Consider the following 22,563-nt stretch of genomic DNA (forward strand, 5'->3'; position numbering starts at 1 on the left):
TATAGCGGTATAGTTCAATGAAGCACTGTGTTTCCTCTCCCTACGGTGTAAAACAATGCTTGACCACCAACAGAGATAATGTGCCTAATTTTCCTTTTGGTTTGTGTGCATAATTGAGACGCAGGGTGCAACCAATGAATAGATCCTTGTTAAATGGTCAAGCAAATGTTTATTTGAAACTAATTATCTTTGCACTTGGACAAAGAAAAATTATCCTTCTTTCAGTTTTTTGTTGTCTTCCAGCCGTGTATTTGTAACACACACACACACACACACACACACACACACACACACACACACACACACACACACACACACACACACACACACACACACACACACACACACACACACACACACACACACACACACACACACACACACACACACACACACACACACACACACACACACACACACACCAGGGCAGCACACTTGAGTGTTGGTGCTCTGGACAGACCTTTAATTTAAGATTAATCGACAGTACTTTATCAACCATCTGTACGCTACCACTACTCAGTAAAATATGGCGGGAGGGTGCTTGGATCTTTGCAATTATGTTTTTGCCATCAGACGACTGTTTATTTTTAATAATAGCTGAAATTGAAAGAAATAGCATTAAAAATCACCGACAATTACTTCTGCTGGCCGTTTTCGCCACCAGAGGGCAGTAAAGAGTTATGGTATGGACGAATTCTTTGGTGACTTGATATAACCACACTCGTTTACCTTACACCAATGTTGATGCACCATATTCCACAAAACTTTTTTTAATTCGTTTTTTTGTGTTAACGCATATTGTTCATTTCCATGATACATACGTATTTCCTCCTGAACCATCGTTCCTATCGAGCACCTCCTTATCTAACGGATATAAAGGTCATGGCGATTAGAAAAAGTAAATGCCCTTCTCTGTGTTTCATTATGGGCATCTAAACCTCGCGCTTAGCCAGGCCGCGGCGACATACTATGCCAACCTCAAAGACTGATATGAACGTATTTAGAAGAAAGGAAAGCACAACAATGAACGCTGTAATTGTGTGGCCCCCTCCTCCGATATAATTACTAGGGGAAATACAATAAGACCCCAAAACAACACCATGTGACACCCAAGCACGACAATATCTTTTAATGCCCGCTTCCACCACACGCAATTAATCACATAAACATTCATACATATTCATACATGCGCGCGCACACGTGTGTTGTAATTAGTGCAGCGCTGTCCCACTTCCGGACTACACGTGCTTCAAACCCTGTTTACTTCAGCACGGTGAGTTACAGAATCAACTAACTTTTAGGCTTAAAACTCATACATGTAGCCTACATCGAATAAATAGTGCAAATCAACTATTAGTCTTCAATTCCCATGGCAAATATTGCAATTCCCTCCTTCTTTGAGCCCCTTCGTGAAATGTAGGGCTATTAGCATGCAGCTGGAGGTATTGGCATGTAAGAGCAGGTGCCAGAGCAAAGTGCAGCTGTCGTCAACGAGAATATTGGGTGCTATCAGCGTGGCACTTATGGTGCCGTATCACAAGTGTGGATAACACAACCCTGCTTGTCTCGTCAGCCTCCGTTGTGTGTGTGTGTGTGTGTGTGTGTGTGGGGGGGGGGGGGGGGGGGGTGGTGTTGGTGTGGGTGTGGTTATGGATGTTGGTAACATTATCTGTCATTGAGAACAACACTGCTTGACAACCGAGATACCCATATATTTTCCCTCTTTCTTTTATTTTTTTCGTCGCATGTGTAATCAGCCAGAAGGGGGAGCTGGTCCCTCCTGCCTGCTGTCTGGAACGGCGGCAGGCTTATGGATGGTTGAGCAGGTATGGAGTCAAGCACTCAAACTGTTCATCCTCCTAACATCCTGGGGAGCATGAGCTGTTCATCCTCCTCCTCCTCTTTACTTCACGAGGAACATTGCCTGTCCATCTTCCTCCTCCTCCTCACTTCCTGAGGAGCATGAGCTCTCCATCTTCTACCTCCTCCCTCTCTTCCTCATTCTCCTCCTCCTATTGATGTGAGGGCCCTGAGGTGGAGGTCCAATTTTGCGATCAAATCATCTCATAAACTGTGTGTGTGTGTGGGGGGGGAAAAAATCAAACTGTAAAACAAACAAACGGAGCACAATGTACTGCGAGTGTGCCGGGAACACTCTTCCTCCAACAACCAGGGACCTGCGCTGCAGTAGACGGCCTCAAGAGAGGCCCCTGAGCCAGGGTGGCTTATCCCTTCTGCCCAGCTGAATTTGCCTGAAAACGGCATATGTCCGTGCCTCTGATGGCCTTTTCCTGTTGATTGTGGAACGCCCCATTTTTTTGACCCCTTTTTTGCACATCATACAGTGATTGCTTGACAAAACATACAAATGCAAAAAGGAGCATGGTGTTATGTCAATTTTGCGCACACAAAGCATAGAGTTGTATCCGCAAACGTATCACAACACAAACACTGGTAGTATACAGACACAATTGCTATAGAAGGGTGAAACGCATCCAGAAGTGACAACCCTATACATTAAGAAGCATTTCAGAAACCATGACCAGACCATCTGCTGAATTGCACAGAAGTCATTAGACATAAATAATGCAATCATACCAATGGCTATGGGGGGACACAGATATCAAATAAATAATTAAATAAAAGCCCCTAATAGCGTGAAAGCTTATTAAAATTGAAATCCTATTTTACGCTAACGTGTTCTTGGAATGGGTTCACAAACCCTGTTTTGACTCAGTCTCTATTGTGTCTCTGGCGTACACATTTTCTTTGGGTAAGGAAGTGTTCTCCATGGGGGAGCATGTGTCTGCAGGCCTCACCTCTACCTACAGCAGAGGATTTGAGGTGTATGTAAGCAGGCAGGTGTTTTTCTTATTTTACCTCTTACTGGAAAGTAATTTACATGGCTGAGCGGATCCTGTGGCTCTCTCTCTCTCTTTCTCTTTCTCCCTCTCTCTCATATATATATTTATATAACAGCCCTTAACTGTGCTGTCTAGTTACATCAGCCCGAGGAGGCTTATGTGTCGGCAAGTTCAGAACAGCATGCGTTCCCATAGCTGTTATCCACAGGTCTTTGTAGAAAGAAGAACACATTTAGGGCAAAGTGTTTCCATAATACAACAGTACGTTGAATAGAGAATTCGCAAAAATCCACTGAATGGCGTTCCTCCAATGTTTATGGATATGCACTTGAATCCCTTGTTGTAAACGTAGTCGGCAACATAAAACAGGGTTGCATACATAAATCATGGTTTCATCAAAATTATAGATACACAAACTACACATTTGCACTCATACACAAGCATACTGGGATATATGTGTAAGTGTGTGTGTTATGTTTCCATATCTTATGTATTCATAAACTTACATTAAGGATGTTTACTTATTTATAATGAAGCGTCATGTTGTGTTTAGTTTTTATCATAGAAAAAAAATATTGGCTTCTAATGTATAGGGCAGAGTATATTGCGAGCAGGTGTAAATGGCATTCTCTGCAGTAAATAACATTAATTTTTATTCACAGGGGAATGGTAAAGGGTTCATGTTGACAGGATCTGATTTACAGAATATGGAGGATTGGGGATGGAGGAGCAATTTAAAACAGGTGGACCATCTAACTATTTAATCTGAATCACATATTTTTCATATAATGCAAGACGTTTGCAGTGCACTGTATTTTTTGTGTGTTTAATGTATATCTTTGTACGTACATTTGGATTTGATTTGGAATTGGATTATTTAGTGAAGGAGTTGCCACAATATCAAAACAAGTCATTGCACGAAAGGGTTGAAGTATAGCACTTGATTACATAAACGACAGAGTGGATGGTTAAGGTGAGATGTAAAAGATTAGTTTGAGGGAATGAATGATTCCTCAATGCTTGATTATTTTATTGTGTATAGTTGAGGGTACAATTCAGGTTGGCATTTATCAGACAATGGTCACTTTGGCAAGCACTAACAACAGATTAAACCATATAGTAATTTCAGACCAGCACATAGCGAAAAACACAATATACTATCCAACTAAAGTTACACGTAGACAGGATCATCAAAAAAATCGCCAAATTGTGTGAGGCTTCAACTTAATCTCAGGTGAGAATGTATTCAAGAAACTACTTGCATGAAACAGCAAAAGCTTAGCCTTCTCCTTACTGAAATTGAATATGTTTTTCTGAGAAATATTACTTCTGTTCATTCCCTTTCCTTTTCATTTACCTTCATCATATTCACAACAACCCCCCCCCCCCTTTTGTTAAGTATATGTGTAGCTGCATAGGTTCAATAAACGGCCACGCTTCATACTGATGTCTTTTGCATATTTATTTTCCTTTTAAAACTCTCTCTCTCTCTCTAAACGGTAAACGTTAATAAACAGAAAAATAACACCGTGACAACGTTAGCGCCATAAACCTAATACAGAGTCCATCTTCTTCTAAAACCCATGAGTCCGTGACTGGTTTTATATCTCTTTTGGCGCGTTTTCCCATAATTCCCTGGGATAGATATTTAAACAAACTCTTAACACAAAGCAATGACACAATATCTATTTTTAACAGCACAACTTAAATCAGATTTAAACAAAGAATAAAATCATGAATTAAACAATTAATGTAAATACATATTTAAATCTCTGTAATGTCCAGACTGTCTCTGAGACAGTTACAATATGGTCTTTCAAAATATCAAAGAAGTCTTAAAATGTACTTCCTCCACATGGATGTTTCTAACCCTTTTCAAGTGCCAATCCTCTCCTTTGATAATCCTTGCTCATCGGGACCATGCCAGAATGTTAGGTCTCCACTTGATATTTGAAAGGGCCAATACAGAGTAAAGTGCTGGTATAAGTCATTGCCAATCAAGAGTTTGACTGATATTGAATCATGCTTAGCAGGTGCAGGAAATGCCTCATGAAAATATGTGTGAAGATAGTTTAGGCTAACTTTATACTGTTTTTCTGCAACATTAAATGGAACTTATTTTCCTAAAGGAATGGCATTTATCTTGCCAAGCAGTGGAATGAATAAGACACTAATTATTCCCTAGGGACCTGTGGATCGCTTCTGTAAATGATCAATTACACACAGTAATATGTTATTGTTTTATGGCTCATTCCCGTAATCTTGGACATTAATTAAAATCAATATCCCCAAAGCATGTCTCACAGTGGGTTGTTATTTCTGCCTTCTGTAAGGCAATATGTGAAACCATCTGCCTTTTCGCTGGTGGGACATTGTCATCCATTTCCAAAGTCTAGTGAAGTGTTCCGTTCCGTTTAGTCAAATATTTTTACTCAAGATAACTGGAGAGAGAGATTGCTTCACACGTCAATCCCTTTAAGACCCGGTCCACTGCTCGGTTGTATATTCAGCTTATTTCCTCTAGCTATCGTTATGGTTAGCATAATGCATTAGGTGAACACATTATAAGGCAGGATAATTATGCATGTTTAGTCCCTGTTAAATAAATTGTAGGGACTCTGCTGACTCTGCTGTCGAAAATAACTTTTGCTATTGTAAGAGCAGCAATCTGCATGGTTTTGGATTTTTATGAAGCTGGTTTGCTGATTGAAGCCAAATCTCATTGGGGATTTGCAGAACTCGGGTATAAATAAACTTTAAATCCATAGCCAGTACTCTAATACTGGCAAAAAAAATCACAATGCAGGACAAAATGCTTCAAACATTATTCATTCAGCGCCCACCTTTGATGCCTCCCGACCTGTCGTATCACCTCTAATTGTCCACATCAATAGCAGTACCAACCTACAGATCAAATAGGCAACATTCAAACTACTTATCAAGCACAAAACAAGATCTCAAGAGCTTTTTCCTTCTTCTTCATTATCAGTAGAGTTTGTCTCCAAGAAAGAGGGATAGAGAGAGAGAGGAGGAACCAGAGAAAGGAACCATGGATAATGTAGTCTAATGCAATTTGCCAGAGAGTGGGGTCATCCCAGTGGGACTCCCAGACATGGTGCATTAGGTTTTCTGCGACGGGATATAGCTGCACACCGCTGGGTGAGAAATCTATTAACAATGCTGATTTGTAGCGAGGGAGAGAAAATCTTGGCAGGAAGAAATTCTCAGCTTTCTTCGCCATTGTTCTCTCTCTCTCTCTCTCTCTCTCTCTCTCTCTCTCTCTCTCTCTCTCTCTCTCTCTCTCTCTCTCTCTCTCTCTCTCTCTCTCTCTCTCTCACCCTCTCTCTCTCTCTCCACACTATATCGCGGGATGTAAGGAGGAATGGCTCCTTTGATTTCTGCCGAATTATCCAAAGGAAGTAAATAGCATTCCCTCATTGTCCCTTTGTCTCTTTAATTGGTTGCTGCTCAGCTGCAGTGAAAGCTTATTAAAGAAAGAAAAGGATTTTTTGTAAAAAAGAAACTTAAATGATTTTTTTTTCGTCATGCCAAGAGTTTGGATTACTCGAATACAGCAAATTTTATTTTCCAGTAGATATCTTTTTTGAATATCTACTTCCGAGTCAATAAACTCAGTATTAAGAAAGTCAAAACCATATTCGATGAATACAAGGCACGAAATCAAGTCTGTGCTGGCATAAATTTGGTTTTAGAATTGCGTTGTGTAGGTAAAAACGGTATCACGTAGGCCACCGGTAACACACAGCCGCCGTACCATTTGATACAACAGTAGAAGAGGGAAAAAAGAAGGCAGGCAATCTTTTTATTCTGCAAAACAAATAAAAAAAATACAAGCATCATCAATTATCAGTTGAGGAACAATGTGTTCTTAATTTCGATATTGGTTGCAACAACTATCACCGCGGTACCTGGGTGTATAAATATAACTAATTACTCAACTAAATAAACTGTTTATAAATTACCCTGTGAAGTCTAAATGAAACCCTGGTAAGTATTTTTTTTTTTAAAGATTGGTTAGAGGGAACTTGAGGCTTAACATATTTGGTATGCTAACTTCACAGCTTCTAGCCTAACTTTTTATCCCAAAGTGATGCAGTTAAATTACACTGAATTAATTCCATCTGATTCTGATTCTGATTAATAGCGTATGTTGTCGGTTTAGAAGATATGAAACATCCAACATAAGCCTGTACATAACGTTTATTTCACAATCTAATCAGATTCTGTCTGAAATTAATGCTTCTTCCGTGTGTGTGTGTGCAATTAATGTCTGACTTGATTTCGTTAACATGCTTGAAGAAATATTCAACGTCACAAACTGCTTTTTTAATTGTCATAGTTGCCAACAAAATGAAATTATGAATATCTTAAAATACTGAAAGGTTGAGTTAGGTGATGTTCCTTTTGACCCATAAACCTATTTATATTATGATACTTTTCATCTCAATATTCAGGGTGTCCGCGCATCCTTAAAAAGTCTTAAAGTCTTAAATTCATGTTTCTAAATTTAAGGCCTTGAAAAGTCTTGAATTTGTTACAAATGTCATATGCTGGTCTTAAATACTGTAACTCAAGGTCTTAAATTTGTCGGGGCATTATTTTTCTCGTGGGACTTTTCAGGAAGGACATGTAGAGAGGCTTCTTTCTTGCTAGCTGCATATATAAACGATTATCTGCGTACTTGCTAGCTAGTCTGCGACCATGGGTAGGTGAATGAGTCTCATTGAGTGACACACATGCTATGCTTGGGTTATAATACTGCGGGATCCCCCCCACCATCACGTGTTTTAGGTCTTCAATTTCATTCAAGGTGGTATTAAAAAGGTCTTAAAAAGTCTTAAATTTGACTTGCTGTAACCTGCAGATACCCATTGTATATTGTATATTGTATATTGACATGAGATTGGTCAAGACCATGAATAAAGTAGGGAAATAAAAGCAGAAACAATTGACCAAATAAGAAAGAAAGTACTCAAAAGCTGAACCAATAGCGTAAATATGTGCATTGCTACAGAAATAAACAGACCGATTTAACTGCTGACACTGGGGTCATTTCTCATTTCATAAATTCCTTAATGCTTTTCACTCATGTTCTCAGTACAGTTAATTAAGTTATTTGACATGAAGTCAGCCAACTCAAATTGGGTTTGTGCTACATAAAGCCTCAGGTGTTATGGTTGCAGCCAGGAGGGCTGTCTAAATGCGAGCAGAATAAAAAGTATGGGATAACCTAGTATTAGATGTGACCATTAGGGATGCTAACCAACCTTGCTACGCCGTTTAAATCCTTTCATTATTCAGGATCCTGTTAGGACTTCTCAGAGTAAACCTCTGCCTTTGAAACCCAAGAGAAAGGGTTCTTTAACGATGGGTATACTGGACTGCATCTCGAAACTCTTGACCAGGATGAATGAAGTTATAACAATTCTATATCTTGGTTGTCATGGTGTTATCTATTGTCTTTGCACTATCATCTCTGGTCATCACGGATAACGTCAGAAGGGACACAACCAAAATTAAACTTTGTGAGGGCCGAGTGTGAGCCAACACATATTCTATTCGAAAGTCTGAAATATTTTTGGAGTACTGGCAGGAGGGCTTGCTGATTCAGACACTATCTCTAGCACTTTTGTGACTGAATGTCCTCTGGCTACTCGCCTCATATCTAAGTCGACTAAACTTTATATAACTCTGGACTACGTTGGCTGAAACAGTGAAAACAAACTTAACCAAATAACCTTGTTGGACTATAAATCATTCCATGACCCATCAACAATTAGGCATTCTTTTAGTATTCTTTGTATATATATAGCTAGCAGCCCACCAATCAACGTATCACCTGAACAAGGGCTGGTGGGGGCATGTCATTAACCTTTTCATTGTAACTGTTAACGTCACAAAGTTAACATGACGTTGACTTTAATATATCTGCAAAATAACTTGTTGAATAAGACGAGCTACATCTTCCATGCACATAGGGAAATTTATGTTGCAATTAAATGCTTGCATATTGGGATCCAGCCCCACTTATAGCTAATAACTAGGCATGCAGGAGGCTCCCTATTCCCCATCCTGCCGGCTTCTTTTTGCAGCATCCAGACACCATTTAACCAAGCAATCAGTCTCATAAAGATCCTTATCGTGAATCTCTCCGGCCAAATGATTTGCTCACTGTCAATTGGTACTCTCATCTAAATGATAAAAGTTGTCAATATTTAATAACATTACATTGGTCTGAAGTTGAATGTTGATTGATAAGGAACGTTTAATATTTAAGGTTATATGATTCATCACCTCATGCTGACCATGTTAACCTATTCCCCAAATGGCTTTCTACACTAAAAATGCATATTGTAACGGAATAGAAGAGCACTGAAATATATCAGAAATAAACGGTGGATGGTGTTGGTGTTTGTGAAAGATCACAGTGATGCCTTGTAAATGTCAATTCTTGCATCTTGCACACTTGGACTTTAATAAAAAGAAAAAGCCTAGGAAACACAGGAGGGTGTCCATCATAAATATGGAATAAATACAGAATGTATAAGTGGTCGTCCGTGGGGGGGATTCTCGGGAGTCGATGGCAATACCTGTGTTCCCTGCCCACCAGCCATTCTTTGGTCTTCTGTGATCAGATTCCCCTGATTGATTATGTGTCAGGTATATCTCATGACACCTTCGTAACAGCCCCGTCCTCGATGCTCTTTGAATCTCCTTTCATTTTGCAGTTCAGCTATTTTAATTACACTACCAGCCTTCCCCCCTTCCTCACATGAAAGAAGGGGAGAGAGAGAGAGAGAGAGAGAGAGAGAGAGAGAGAGAGAGAGAGAGAGAGAGAGAGAGAGAGAGAGAGACGAGAGAGAGAGAGAGAGAGAGGAGAGAGAGAGAGAGAGAGAGAGAGAGGAGAGAGAGAGAGAGAGAGAGAGAGAGAGAGAGAGAGAGAGAGAGAGAGAGAGAGAGAGAGAGACGATGCCGAACAGCAACAAAACACTACAGTCAAAGAGCAAAGCATACCTGTGAAATTTCAATTTATTCTGACCTCAAAGCAAATTCATCAGTAAGCCACGGCGCGCGGTGCTTAGAACCTCCCTGCTCCGGCATAACCTTACTTTGACAGGCGGTAAACAATGTCGGCCGATTCCATTACTGTCGAACGCAAATCCCAGCGTGTTGATGGACTTTGCAGATCATTCAGGGTTAGCCAAGGTGGTTAACCAGGCTTTAAATAACATTCCAAACACATCATGCCATCATTTTATCCTGCTCCCTTTTCACTGGACCTTAATACAAAGAAAGCAGCCCGAAAAATAAATCATGTAAAAGGAATAATCTGTTTAGATTTCGTTTAACTGCTTGTAAACCAAAATGTAAAACAAACACGGACATCATGTTTGAGAACGTGGATTGATTTATTCCAACAAACTGGGTCTTACTTACCCATCTTTCTGGTATATATGAGAGGTATGCCTTGACTAAGGGGTTTTGTAGCAGGTAGATACACACCCCCGAGTCAAGTCCTATCGGGTTCAATCACATATTTGGTTTCTTCTTTTCTATTAAAATCTGCAATTACCATGTTTGATCTCCCGTAATTAGTTTCCTGTATTAATCAAAAGCCCAAAAGGAAATTCTGCTGGTGGTGTCGCCCCGGCCGTATCCCCAATAGACTCACTCCGGAGTCAGCCTCGACGCGGGAGGATCGCTGGGCGCAGGCACAGCCTCTCCCAGCATCACCGGCTGTTCGTGCCGCCTGGCCTCCGGTTAATTACACACAGCTCCTATATGCCAAAGCAAAAGGACATTGTCTTTCCATGAAGTGTCTTGTTCCGCCTGACCGTACCCGCGGCACGTTGGCACTCACCCGCTCACGCTGCGGGCATAGGCCCCCCTGGTCCCCACCGAAGCCGAGTGCTACGGCCCAGGGACCGCGTCTGTCTGTCTGTTCGTCCGTCCGTCGCTTTCCTCCTCTCGAACGGTCGTCTGTCGCGGGCCTCTCAAGCGAGCCGGGTGAATTGAAAACGATGGGTTACATGGTTGCAGATGGTTGTTGTTTTTTGTCGTTTTGTATTTGTTTAGAAATGGGTCACATCCCAACCGCCTCCCCTAATTAGACGATTGTTGTAGAAAGCCCTGGCGGTTGTGTATTATTAACAAACCATTACATCGAGTGCCTTTCATTTATTATAACAGGCCGCTCTAATTGGGTTTGAAGGCTTTTGTTTATCTTGATGGGCTTGGGTGGTCATTATTTCCCTCTTCAAATCAAAACAGATCTTATTAGTGTATGCGTACTGCGTGTGTGTTTTGTTATTTTTGGGGTCGAAGTCCTGATAGTGAGACTCAATTACGATAACCCTCCATTCTGCAGTGTACGTTACACGCAGTCCATGTTTGTCGACGACTTCATGCCTGCATGCATCCCATCAAGTGTCCAGTAAATGAGTGGCTTTAGGTGAAAGTTTGACCCCAAAAAACTATAAGAGATAATAAAGGATATATAAAAAAACAGACAGTAGTTGTTGTACAAAAGAGGATAAACAAGATACCTGTAATTAATTCACAGTATACATCTTTATATCATCACACTTTGGTGAGTGGGAGTGGTGTCTGAGTGCGATTCAGTCTATAAATATTAATTTAGATGTTTTAAGCCACGGGAATTCCTTATTTAATGATGCCGGCATTCAAGTTAAATCAGCCAAAATCCTTTAATTTCCTTAATTTGTGTTTAATCATTTGATTATTTCAACATGACAGTTGGTTCACACCAGCTAAAGCATCAACTTCAATTAATCTCCTAATGATTAACCTCCCATGTCTTGCACAACTCCATGTGTAAATGTTTCTAAGGCCTGCTTCAATTGATCTCCCTGTGAAAGTGTAATGGTTTATTATAGTAAGGCGAGTGTTTAATGAGTAAGCAGAATTCTGATGGTCAACCTCAGAGTTGTTATAGAGAGATGTTATGTTATCAAATATTACAATTATTAGGTATGTATTTTGTTTTAATATTAACAATATTTCTTATTGAATGTGTATGAATTTCCCCAGGCATACCGTAGACATATTTTATTCTTGAATTTCCACTTGAGCACCTTGGATACACATCTGATGAAGAATGCATTGTTGGTTGATAATACAAGGGTACCAAAGGTGAGGGGGATTGACCAGCTTGGCGAATTTAGGATTGGTCATGGCTCAAGTCAGCCATGGCAGGAGGGTCCAAGTTAAACTGCAATACACTATGGGTAAAGTGGGCAAGTCTGCAAGCAAGGCTGCAAGTAAGTTAAACGAATCAACACAACAAAGAAGTCAGTCGATTGGCATGGCCTTAGTACCAGGCTTCATGGCTACAGTGGCAATACAATGGCCAACTATCTTAACACCTCTTAGTTAGAGAAAGGAAGGGAGGTATTTCTAGGTCCAAGGACAATGTATACAATTCCTTTCAAATTGACTAGTAATAATACAAACAAGGTTACTAAAATTTGTATATAATTGCATATTATAGTTACGATTGAATATTTCCATGAAAACTGAAAATCTGATGACTGTATCCTCCCTAGGCTAGTCTGCTGCCCGCTGTCAAGTTTTGCGCTGGAAGGTGAACCTAAACACAGAGATCCTACTCGGGGTACAAAATAAAACTTTATTCAAGGAAGAAAGGCAGGAAGAAACAAACCTACAACAAACGAAGAACAGAAAAACTGCGAAGAAACTGGGGAACTCAAAAACACGGAACATAGGTGAATAGAATTACGATCAAAACAGCTGACAGACATTACACTAACGACACAAAGAACATAGCAGGTAGGGAACGTGGTCGGGGAAGGATTGTTACACACGTTCCCTGATACATAAAAGGAGCAGGCCCATAAGTAGTGTTATGAGAGACACCTGTGTTCAAGTAGGATGACACCTCCTGTGAAAAGAGTATAGACTCTGCTTGTTATGCTCTCCCCCACCTGTTCATTGCATTGTGGGCTCAGGCATCGTGATAACACAACCGCCAATTTGGTTATAGTCATTTTCGTTAATCATGTAGCAGCTAGTACATGTTGAAATGAAAAAAAGCATGTAGAAGCAAATTTTGGTTGCGTTTGTTCTAGTAGGTGTTAATGGAACAGAATAATGGAACAATTTTAGTAATCAACCAGTCAGATTGAGTATTGCTCAATTGTATTAATTCAAATATCTTCATTAACTATGAAGGTAATTCGCTAAAAGTAAAGATGCCCAAAGGGATTCTGGCATTGAATGAGTATAGCCTCCAATTGTCCCTTGAATATATTTTTAATCGCGAATGGGAAATCCCGGGGTTGCAGCAGAGAAGTAAATGAGACTTGTTTGAGGAATGTAAACATGTTTGACTATTCCAATACAGAGTGGCCAACATATTATTTGTACAATGCTTGATTAAAAGCACTCTTGACAGACGGCTAGATACCACGGAGTAGTCGAGTAGTAGTGTATGAAGTCATTCAGTTACATTAAAAACACGCATATTAAGTATAAAACAATGTTAATATTGTAGACCTGAAAAAAGGGAGTCTTTCCATACAAGGCGAATTCCCTCTCTGCCACTATAATATTCTGCTTCCTGGTCCTCTCAACTACCTTTACACTAACCCTGACCCTCATTACTTACATCACCTGCCAAGCCTTGTGCTTCCATATTAATGACAGATTTTTGCATCACTGTCCACTGACAATAGAACCCCCCCAAGCTCCCCTCAAAGGCACTTCATCAAACAGGGACCCCTTCAGAGCCTATCTTCAACATTGGGATTAGTTCCAATTTCAACATTGAGGAGGCAAATTCAATTACATGCTGCAGTGGTTTAAACGCTGCATTGAAGGACTAAGTGTGTCTCAAGTTTTTTTGGGGGGAAATGAACAACATTAGCAATGTTGCATTCAGCTCCTGAAGGGGAATGCAATGATGATGAATGTATTTGTATTGTGACTGACGAGCAAAGGGAGCGTAGCGTCTTGCATAATTTTTTTGATGTTTTATGCTAACCTTAGGGTCATAGATGAGTGGCGTTTTACCTTGAGCGTCAATTGAACGTTTTATACCATTATGGATCACTGTTACAGCACGATGAAAGTCATCAAAAGGGCTGTATTCCACGGCGTATTTGAGCACTAGATTCTGATAAATAAGGAAATTCTACCGTCAGTATTTCTGAATAGCAGGATTATAACAAACAGACGTTAACATAGATTTCAACATTACTTTTTCCCAGCAGAAGCACATACATTATGAGATTTTTTTGTTACCTGTAGGTTGTGTTCAATCATAAGCCAATCATAAGCGAAATAAAACTATTATTTTGTAATAATGACCTTCTCTCTACATTATTCAAAAGACTCAATATAATGAGCACAACTAAAGATATTCAATTTGTTAAGATTGTATAATTTGAATGATCATCTTTAGCCAGGGCTTAGAATAAAGCAAAACGAACACTCAAGATATTAAGATTCTTCTATATAAGTTTCCACCTCTAGATTTGGACATATCTCTTTAATGCTTTAACCAGCTGCAGTAAATACAGCTGAAAATATATGTCGAGAATTGCTACATTTAGCATCTGTTGGATACCATGTATTTGGCTCGTGCAATCGTGCAAAGGCAATATCCAGCATCCAGATGGAGTAGCTATCAGGGAGTCCCAGGAAACTGACCATAATGGATACACACTTGACAGTAGCCTCTGCCGGCCCAGGCTAGCTGTTCATCAACCCCCTTTGCTGTGAGGAAAAGTTCCCATTAGGGTGGCGGTATTTGATATGTGGCAGGCGACGGAGAAAAGCCTCATCTATCCATACCTCCCTTTCCTTCGCCTCAGTCTTAAATTACCCCTTTTCTTCCTTTACTCCTTGTTCACGTTTCCTTGTTTGGTGGCAAAATGAAGAATGAAGTCCATGCCTATACTGTGCATCGCCAGCAGAAAGCGCTTAATAACCTCACACGCCGGGTAACAAAAAAGAAAAAAGAAAAGCTTCTCATCCGAGTTAACCCTGCCAGGTACACGGCCTTTGCGGTCAGGGCGAATGGTCTACTCCTAATGCGTCTTGTCGAGGGTCTAAGCGGAGAATGTGAAGGCAGAGACGAAAACGAAGTAGCTTTCCTACAGCATGCCTGGAATCTCCATTAGTCAACAATCCTAGCATATTTCCTAGCCTTTCCTTTCTTCCTGGAACACTTTTACGGAGGCAGCATTGTACCTGACATAGAAAGCAAATAAATAATAAATAAAGGGAAGAACGACAGGCTATTCAAGGTGCCCTGTCACATACCATTTATCAAGGACTGTTTTCAAAAACACCAGGGCATGGTTAAGTCTACGGTGTTTATGCCTGGCTCCTTCACCGTCACACACGTGCGCTGAAATGATGGAGTCACACGTCACGCCTGCCACTATGAGGATCACCTCAAAAGTCCTTGGTCCTCCTCGTTGTGGTCGTTGTAATTCTTGTCGTATCGTGTCTTAAAATCCCCTTCCCTCCACCCTTCTTGTTCATCGGCGGGCTAATAATGACGACAGTCCCCGGTCCTTAGGGTGCAAGCGCCCAGCCTGACCTCGCCCATCTGTTAAGGTGCAAGGCTGGTCACAAAAAGTTATGAACAAAAGGATCAATCAGTCTGCTATGAACCTTTCTGCAGGGATTAGTGTCTGGTGAATAATTTGATTGAGAGCATTAATGGGAAAACGAAGCAGCTTTCATTTTGAAGATTTTTTTATTTTCAAATGTATCTACAGCATTCTTGTAGTACTCTGTGCGTTCTTGTAGTATTCCTTTCTCTGCTCTACAGCAAAGGAATGAGGTGAATAATTTTTTCCCCTGTGACAAATGAAATGGGTAATGTGAACAATACGTATCTGTTCATGAGTTTGTGTGTAGAGACAAAATTGGAATAGTACTGAGAAGGACTAAATGATGAGTTAGGGATGATTGCATATATATTTTAGCACCACATTCTTTAGTTTTAGACATAAAAATCATTCAGGTATTCATATAGCTTTGATTGAATAGCAAGTAGTACATGCATAAAGTGAAGTGTAACATCAAACATACTTTTGATAAGGATTATCTGAAATGGGACTTATAGGTTGACAATATCATCTTGCACATATGAGTTGCCAGTACTACCAGGGTTCAGCAGACGCCAAATCGATCTAATCCCATGAAACCAGATTGTCACGTCGTGTGATCCAATCAAACCGTCATCCATTCCCTTGAAGGAAGAAATCTGGTCCCTACTTGAGGCAACTGTGATCCATACACGCACGCACGCACGCACGCAGGCACGCACGCACGCAGGCACGCACGCACGCAGGCAAGCAGGCACGCGCACAGTGATTCCCATCTTTTGACATGTGCAGCGTTCAAGGGCACAGCACTAGTACACACCCCGGGCAAGGCTAGTCAAACTCTGGTTCATGAGCCTACACAGTGTGGTGCTAACCACAACGGAGATGAATATGGATGCCTCTGTGGATCACGAGAGGGCTCTGGGCTCCCAGCTTCATAGCAATGGGGCAAAACACCAAACTAGTTGAAGAACACAGAATACTGTGCAGATCATTACAATATACAAAAACGTTTTCAACAGTTGCCAGAATATAAATTGTTGTAGTGCTGTGTAAGAATTCCCAAGCAACACAAAGAGGAAGGCGATATGCTACTTCTTTATCTACTGAGGGTGCAGGGGAGTGATTGTAGTCTTTTCATTGGTTTAAATGATTTGTCAATCAACAGTTCCATAATTAAAGCAGCAATTTGTTGGATTTGGTGGCATCTGGCACTGAGGTTGCTGATTGTACTCCTCCCCTCTAGCGACGTCGGATAAACTATGATGGCCTCTAAGGGGCCAGTCGGTACTTCCAAAACGTTGTTTTGGAAGTAAAATTTAAAATGCATAAAAAGGAAAAAAACATTCTTATGAATATTATATCACATTTCTGCCAATTCTGTTCCACCAGATGCCACTTGATTGTACACACTTGATTGTAAAAGTTGCCAATAACAATTATCAACTGTTGTCATTGGACAAGGATGGGCCACTTTCACCCTCCATACACCAACCTGTCTCGATGGTTTCTCCTTCACTGTGCTTTTCTTTCAAGCTAAACTTTCCTCTTCTTATGTTTAAAGGATGACTTTTAAAGGGCAAGTTACCAACAACAATCGCTCAACATCACATTTCTCATATCAAGAGGAATTTATTTTTTATCTGCAAGTTTGCAGTTTTTGTCACCACTTGCACTTGTATTAAACACAACAAACCCTGCTCTGCATGTCAAATCTTCCTATTGTATATGCACACTACATATTAACCATGACACATACATTGTAATTCTAATTATTTTTGAACATGCTTGCTTTATTTAGTTCTGAATTGATTAACCCTGCTCATTATTTCTAGGTATTCAATTATTTGTGATGGACAAAAAGTACTACACTTAGTAACTAGTGAGATTGAACTATTCACCTTTTCCAAAGAAACTTATTTAAAAAGTATGCGTAGGAGGAGCGAGAGAGATTTCGGGAAAGTCTCTCTTTCACTGTCGCTTACACTTCCAACCCTTGCCAATTTGTAACAGTGTTTGCAGTTACCTCATCAACCTGACGGCTAGAATTCAATCTTGGTTTTGCACTTTGAATCTTACCATCAAGGGCAATCATTTATTTTGACTTTGGCATTAAGAGTATTATTATTCGAAGTGTATGGTAGATTTTGCTACTTTATACCATTTAGGACAGAACATCCCTCTGTGTTGGCTGCAGGAATTACCCTTCAATGTAACACATATGCAAAATATTTGCAGCTGTTTTTGAGCTTTTGTTTGAAGTGAATTGATATTTGGGGGCCAGAGTACATTATGAATACCATTATTGTTTTCCCTTCTCCCTGGCTGAAGTGCTTATCTCTTTACCTGTCTCAGAATGCTAAATGTTCCACCATTGATCAAAGAAAGTTTTCCCCATTTTGAAATTATCCGTTCTGCGGATGAGACTTTCATATCTTGGGTTTTCCCTAAACTTCCCTGAAATGGTTTCATAATTCATACTGACAGGTGCAAAGTAGTGTTTTTTTCTCACCCTTTCTCTCTCTCATCTCCCTCACTGCATCTGTTCCTCGCTCTTTTTTCTTCCATTTTTGTGTTTCTGCCTCTGTAGGCGGTTCTGTTTGTTTCCCTTGGTTTGTGCGTCTGTCACTGCTTCTATTGTTAACTCTGTTGTTCTCATTCCCCTTAACCCATCTTTCCTCTGATTCATTTGTCCTCAAATGCCTGCAGTGACATCTCATTTTCTATTATAATTTTTTTGGGTTTGGACATTGTTGAATTAACGAGACATTACAAAATAAAAATGTCACCAAAAGTCACAACAAATGTATTCTATGGATGTACATGCACATTTGTGCATGTACTTCAAAATTAAAAAAATGTGCCACTGTATATAGTTCAGTGTAGTAAGCACCTTGCAGTGAACCGTGATCTTTACTGACTGTGGGTTTGCCATCGTATCATGTGATTTGAGACTGGAATCTAAGCAGTCCAGTGCTGCCTGTATCACTTAATTACAGAGAGACAGATTTTCAAAGGACGCCATGGAGAGAAATCTATTGTCACACCATCTGTCTCTTTGTCTTTTCCACCAGAATAGCTTCCCAACATCAAATGCAACACACATAATTAGAGTGCACCCGTTATACAGTGCATTCACAGGTAGCTAGAATTGAACTGAAATAATACAATGTAAAACCCTAATTGTTCACTCATTATTACTTTATTGTTATGGGCTAATGCAAAACATTACATCTATGTATGTGCTACACCTACATGATCTCCTACCATTTCAATTTAAGGGTGTCTTTCAATATTCCTGTAGCAAGTCCTTATAAATAAAATGCATATCATATTTATTTCAAAGGATGATCCTTTCAGCATTTGCTCATGTTTTCTGTTATCGTCACTTACCTCTTCAATTATGCGAAGATTAAGTATGAATGGATGATTTATCAAAACAAATATCCATTGTTTTCTCTCACATGTCATCTACCCAAAGTTGATCACCATTTGTTTTGAGGTTATTTTTTTATTACATGACATTACTGAACCCACTTTACACAAGGCACTGTGCGAGCATGTGTACACTGACTTCTTCAAAGATCTAACGAAAGAGCTATAAAAAGCAGATGAGCAGAACCTAACGTGACAACAGGGTCTTACCTCTTTCATATTGTGAATATAGATGTATGACATGCCCTCATAATGTTGAAAATAAGTTATGGGAATTTAAGTTTATTCATAAGTAAGTGAATGTGGAATGGAACATCATTTGAAATAAATATAATATGCATTTTATTGATTGCTTGCTACAGGAATATTGAGGGAAACCCTTATTTTATATTGAAATGGTCAGAGAACATGTAGGTGTAGCATATACAGAGATATAATGTGTTTATTACTTATTGTAAGTCGCTTTGGATAAAAGCGTCAGCTAAATGCCCTAAATGTAAATGTAAGGCAGCCATCCCCTCAAGCTCAGAACACACCTTTAAGCACACAACCCATTGACCTTAGTGGATGCCATTATCCAATAATAAGTTATTCTGAGGACAATCCAAATTGATGCATTCCAAATTGACATAAACACAAAAGGAACAGTTCTTTAAAATCCAAAATATCCAAATAGAGTACCAAGAAGTAATAGGAATCACAAAGATGAGTATAGTCGCGTTTGTTTTTTGTGTTTGTTGAACTTCATTTGCACCCCCTTGAACACCATTACCAGCTGCGCTATCTCCAGCCGTGAGGGTGGCCCCACAGCGAAGACACCTTGACCGCTGGCGTTGTGAGCACTCTGATCGCGGCTGTCATCGATGGGACGCACGCATATGAGGTGAGTCATCCCCTCGCTCTGCCTCCTCCTGGTCCGTCTCTCCCTTCATCATTCAGAGGGAGTCCAGAGAAAGATGACGAAGGTATTGGGGGGGGGGAGGGGGGTGACCTTCCTTCCTTCCTTAAATTGGCATAATGTGCGTCACACCGAGACGCTGGCTTTGCCTAAACCATACATTTGAATCCTCTTCCTTCATTTAGTTCCCCCGCAATCTAACTGAACTTTGCAATGTTCCTTGGAGTTTTTGTCCAAAGCAAATCCACTGTAAGGGGCCGCACGCCTCAAGGTCTAATCGATAGTACGCTGCATTCTTAACGAAGGAATTTAGACATTTCACGTTCCACTGCGATGTCATCTTGGGGTAATTGTGTGTCACCGTTGCACAGAAATACATGAGCATGTCACACAAACATTTCACTGCACATCCTATCCTGTATGAGTGTGTGACAAATAAAAACCCTGTAGAGTACACACCTTGGTATACAGCATTTAGCATTTTAGATCCCACTTTGGGTACTTTGAAGAATGATGAAATGGTACAAACAACCACTGGTTTTATTGGCAGCAAGAGGACTCAGAGGGAAGGGTTTGAAAGTGTTTGAATGACAGCCATACTGGAGGAGACCCCTACACAGTCCCCGGATTGTATCCTGGTCATGGCACTTATTGCTAATTCACCCCTGTTGTTTCATACATGGCAGGAGAGGAGGGGCTTTTAATTTTATTGAATTGGCCCATTTTCAGTGAGGACTTAGTACCTCCTCAGTGTGAAAGGAAGTGAATGTAATGGCCGGTGTGGAGAGGGAAATGAGGACACCCTGCAAATTACTTTTACAACAACAACATTGGACCGGCGGATAATGGCTGATAATACTTACCAGGCTTAGTGAAATCAAATCTTTGTTAGTATTCCCGTCAGGCAGTCCAGCCTTCTGAGGAGGGATTGTAAATAAAGGCACTGCCTTCCCCTGTTAATTACCTTTGTTTTGTCTCAAATATTTCGAGACTCTGGGAAATATTGTGTACTTAATCATTCAATATGGAAGGTTAATTGGATTTTTTTCTAGGGGCATTATCTGTGTAAATACATCGCCACCACAAATAAACACCAGGATTTCCAGATTTCTGCCTCATTTGTGTTTGGGGTTGAATATTTCCAGGGGTGAGTTGAGGATAATGTGAAATGTGTAATGTAAGATGTGCTTGTGTGCGTTTCTTTTGGAATCAAAGTTGCATTCAGCTGGGATAACCAGTAAACCAGTCTATTTTGAAACACAGACTCAAGAGGAAACGCATGCTCAAACTACATGCTCATTATCTTCAACAGAGATGTTTAAAGACACCCTCAACAACACCAGTCAACTGACATTGTGCCCTTTCAGACACCTCGGTTTCGTATCTACCTAAGACTGGAACCATCGGATCGGAACGCTTTCTTCTGCCAATTACCACTTGTCACACTATATATTTGTCAGTTATTCTCAATTGGACCTCATTTGGCTGCTCTGCTTAGCATAATGCAGAGTCCTCACCTGGCCTCACAGCAGTATAGGCTACTCAATAAAACCTTAAAGTATGTGAAGAAAAACACCTGGTATTAGTGGAATATTCTTTGGGGAAAAGGTTGAAGTTTATTTTAGTTTTATCAAATTGTTGATGTTATGATATAACTGTGGTTTTCGGAATAAAATTAAATATTAGATCTTGACATCCTAGCAATGCAAAATCAAATACTGAGTGATTTTGATGAGGGATGACTTTGAAGAGTAACAACAAAAAGTTGGTAAGTGACATCATTTATATGTCAAATCATGCCAAAGCTATGGACGCACACACACCATATTTCAAAATCCATAAATGTGGCAAGGGCCAAACAACAATGGAGGTCCGACCTGGAAAATCGCCCCTAAAAATACCGGAACAATCAGAAAATAGGTCAGAATGTAACGGTGGCTCGCACAAAGACCTTTGTGTCTATCAAAGGAAAACGGAAGGGTTCCAAAGAAACTGCAGATGCACGAAAACAAGGCGGAGAGTGTGTTCATTAGCACAGACATCTTGGCTGGCTGGCAGAGGATTCTGTGATGTCATCTTAAAACGGGCAATATCAATCAGTGACCCTGGTCAACGAGCAGCAGAGGCGGCTTTGCACGTTGCTCATTGGCTTGACAGGTTGCAGGAATCAACCCTTTGAACACGAGTGTCACACCAGGGTGAACACGGGTGTGGCGTGCAAGCTCAGAACATTAATCACAGCTTCCATTCAGCTAAGGACGATGTATTTAGGAGAGTGTGGCGTGACTGAAGTCAGATTTATTTTGGTACAAAGGCTGCCATGCTTTTTAGGCAAATTCATAAAAATTGATGTATTCTACTGACTGGTTTATTTTATTTTATTCCTCACTGAATCTTCAATGTTCTAATAGTCAGTTTTTCTCAGCTTCTCATTTCTCTAAAAATATTTAAATAAACAACCTTTGGAGTACACACATCCAATTATTAACCTGAAATGAATTTGTGTGCTGACAAAAAAAACAACGCGTTGCCCCTTAAACAAAGCTTCCACAAGTTATTCTTATATCCGAAACAATTTTGCATGTAATTATACTCTTAAGCCTTTGTGCAGCTTACCAAAAAATCCCTTAAGTGCTGCTTGATCTTGGTGAAATCTCTTTAGTTTTTCTGTGTTCAAAGTTTCACAGATTCAGTGCTATTACGTTTCAGCTTTGTTTGTTTACTGCCTCCTTGCTCTTATTTA

At 40.2% G+C, this 22,563-nt stretch overlaps 1 long non-coding RNA gene across 3 annotated transcripts; it reads left to right on the forward strand.

Moving 5' to 3' along the window:
• The first annotated feature begins 1,204 nt into the window (after positions 1-1,204).
• On the forward strand, positions 1,205-21,474 carry LOC130385111 (uncharacterized). 3 transcript variants are annotated; one of them, XR_008895962.1, is made up of 5 exons: positions 1,225-1,273; positions 1,758-1,826; positions 19,698-19,805; positions 20,873-20,967; positions 21,133-21,474. It is a non-coding gene; the product is annotated as an uncharacterized LOC130385111 (long non-coding RNA). The 3 variants fall into 3 exon arrangements; XR_008895963.1 differs by having other exon boundaries at positions 1,762-1,826; XR_008895964.1 differs by lacking the exon at positions 1,758-1,826 and having other exon boundaries at positions 1,205-1,273.
• Positions 21,475-22,563: the final 1,089 nt, after the last annotated feature.

Source organism: Gadus chalcogrammus, chromosome 7 (genome assembly GCF_026213295.1).
Source record: "Gadus chalcogrammus isolate NIFS_2021 chromosome 7, NIFS_Gcha_1.0, whole genome shotgun sequence".
NCBI lineage: Eukaryota > Metazoa > Chordata > Actinopteri > Gadiformes > Gadidae > Gadus > Gadus chalcogrammus.